Here is a 2,914-nt window from a genome sequence, read left to right on the forward strand (position 1 = left end):
TCGACAGAGGGTTGTTCAACTCCAAGCACCCGTGAGACTAAGTTTTCCAGAAAACCGCCTTCAGGGCGCCTGACAGGGCAGAGAATGGAGCCACCAACTGTCAGCCTCCTGTGGAGCAAGACACGGTATTTCGGGTCCCGCTGGACATCACTCAGGCCAAAGAAGCTTTCCAAGGGCCTTGAGGTTTGAGGAGAAGGGAGAAGGTGGAGGAAATATTGATTCTAACGTGAAAGGAAAGTCAACATTGTTGTATTATGTATCTATAAAATGGGTAGGGGTTGGGGATTAACCCAGGCCCATGCACATGCTAAGCAGGGCTCTACCTCGGCCCCTATAAGATGTATTTTAAGTCAAACAAGCAACTGTAATTTGGCTTATATATAGTGATACAAAGTACTACAAAGTTGCATTTGATGTGGAAGGGGGCGCATGTTAACGAGTTCATCATGACAAGGTGGGTAGGGCTTTCAGCGTTTCCGAGCAGGCCCAACTGAACCAGGAAAGCAGGGGATGAAAACAGAAAGGCAGGGAGGGAAAAGGTCAGCCACAATACACTTGTGCACCGTTTCCAGTCAGAGTTCAGAAGGGAGATAGGCTCACGTCTGCACACGCGGAACTGTTGCTGGATGAGCTGATTTTCAGGCATGGGCTCCACGCCCGGGATCTTGCTGGGCCCTGCCAGCTGCAGGGTTGGTTCGTCCACTCCTGGCCACACCACACTGTCCTCAGCCGGCAACCTCCTTGTGCCCCGAGGATGAGGTCTTCCCATACCCCCTTATATGCGTCAGATGCAAATGCCCACTGCGGAGGAGGGAGAAGACCCCACAGGCCAGAGCACAGGAGGGTTTGCCCGTTTGACAACCACATTGATGGCCCGTCCTCGCCCAGTAGGTTAAAGGGTAAGAGCTGTCACAATTCAGCACCACGTCATGTCTGGCTTTAGCGGGCTCCTATCCCCTGTCCCTCCCGCACAAGCCAGGACTCCTTCTCGGGACAGATTGCACAGGCCTCTCCCAGTACTGCCATGACACAGCCCTGAAACTTACCTACCCCTTCCCTTACAGCTCCCCAGCCATGTTTGGATCATCCGTGATGTCCCCAGAAGGATCGTGGTTTGAAGGCGAGGTCCCCGGTCTCTGGTGGAAGCTTTAAGAGGTGGCACCTAGGAGAGAGAATTCAGGTCACTGAGCTGTGCCCTTGAATGTTGGACAGCAGCCCTGTCCCTCTCTTTGCTTCCTGGTCACCATGCTCACTGCCACATTATACTTCTTTGCGTCAGACTCAAAACAAAATAGCCAGGAGACCATGGACTGGAACCTCTGAAACCATGAACCTTTCCTCCAGAGACGGGTTGTCTCAGAATTTTGTCACAGTGGCGGAAAGCTGACTAACTCGGGATCTGTGAGCCTCGGATCCCCGAACTCATTCGTGATGTGCTCAGGAGGCCCAGAGGACCCAGGGAATCTTGGAAATGCTGCCGGGGTTTGCTGTGTCTAATTCATTCTCCTGCCAGCAAGCAGCAGGGGAGAAGGCCGTTCTGGGAGGTGGAGCCAAAGCAAACCCATTAGGTCCACAGAAACACACCAGGTGCAGCCTCCCTCTGTGCGCAGGGTCACACAGTGCTGCCCTGCTGAATCTGTTTGTCTGATTCTGACCACGTGAACCTTGGCCAAGCCCTTGCGAGGATGTGAGCCCTCAGCATGGTAAGGAATCAGAGGAGATGTCTGCCCCGCCAAGCATGACAGATGAGCTTTAACTGCAGACTGGCTCCTTCCCTGTAGAATCTGGAGGAAGCTGCCACTGCCAACGCAAGGGAAAGATTTGCCTAAAATATTGGCTGCTGTCGTGGATCCTGGGACCTCTTGGGCCAGGTGCCTTCTGCACTGTGATGAGGTAAGGCTGTTCTGGAAGAAAGACGTCCCCAGGACATAAATCTGTTTGACACCAGACATCCACCTCCCATTGTGAACCAGGCCCCGTGGTGTAGGAGCCAGAGATACGGACGTGAAGAAAGGGGAGCTGATCTTTTCTTCAAGGAGAGGAAGGAGTAGAAACTCCACCTGGTGTGCTGACAGACCCCTCACTGCAGCTTGTTATAAGATCAAGCCTCCACAGGCAGTTCTCACCTAACTATACCTCTGAGCACTAATGAAAACCCACTCCTGTCTCATGCGGTAATGCAGCTGGTTCACTCCCTTCTCTCTCCCACAGTGGGTGAAGTGTGTTTCTCTACTGTACAGATGTTGCTCTGGCCGGTGGAATGTGAACAAAGCCCTTAGGGGTGTGTGTGTGTGTGCGTGTGTGTGTGCAATGTAGCCGGGAGCTCACCAGCAGAAACAAGTTCTGGGAGCTGCTGGCCTGAGGGGGACAAGAGACGGTGGCACCCCGGAGCTCACCCTGCAGCCTGGAGCTGGCCCAGCCCTGGCCTTGTGGAACTGTGTGTTCAGACTAGAAGTCCAGACAGGACCCCAGAAAAAAACAGGGGTAGCAATCTTATTGGCAGACAAAGTAAATTTCAAACCAAAACTGATTCTAGTATTATTGATGTAGGACGGTACTATATCATACCTCTATGAATGTAAAATATCTAGTACCTGCTTTATGATACATAGTAGGGACCATGCTTTATCAGAGCTACATTTAATGATATTACTCTAGAATGTTCTCTTTCCAGATGATGATTAAGAGGCTAATAAAAAAAAATGGTGCCAGGTACCACAACAGCAACAGAACTTTGCTGTTTTCTGGATATTATTCTTTTCTTTGTTTCTTTTTGTTTTGTTTTGTTTTGTTTTAATGGAATGTGCTGAATGTCTATAATGTTGTTCAGATGACTGCAGAATCTGGAAAAGCTGTTGCTGCTATCGATGCATTACATACTGCTATTATTAGTCTTTTTATATAAATATAAATA

General features: G+C 50.3%; 1 long non-coding RNA gene across 5 annotated transcripts in view; it reads right to left on the bottom strand.

The window, feature by feature from the left end:
- Positions 1-387: 387 nt before the first annotated feature.
- The window catches only part of LOC104872055, a 24,546-nt gene continuing 22,019 nt past the window's right edge, over positions 388-2,914 (bottom strand). For 4 of the 5 annotated variants that reach the window (XR_783034.2, XR_002025837.2, XR_002025838.2 and 1 more), the window contains 2 exons: positions 1,047-1,162; positions 388-801 (listed from right to left, as the gene is read on the bottom strand). This is a non-coding gene — a long non-coding RNA (uncharacterized LOC104872055). The remainder of the gene's footprint in view (positions 802-1,046; positions 1,163-2,914) is intronic. The other variant, XR_783035.2, reaches the window with a different exon arrangement.

This window comes from Fukomys damarensis, unplaced genomic scaffold, assembly GCF_012274545.1.
Source record: "Fukomys damarensis isolate Sample0158 unplaced genomic scaffold, DMR_v1.0_HiC HiC_scaffold_7, whole genome shotgun sequence".
Lineage (NCBI taxonomy): Eukaryota > Metazoa > Chordata > Mammalia > Rodentia > Bathyergidae > Fukomys > Fukomys damarensis.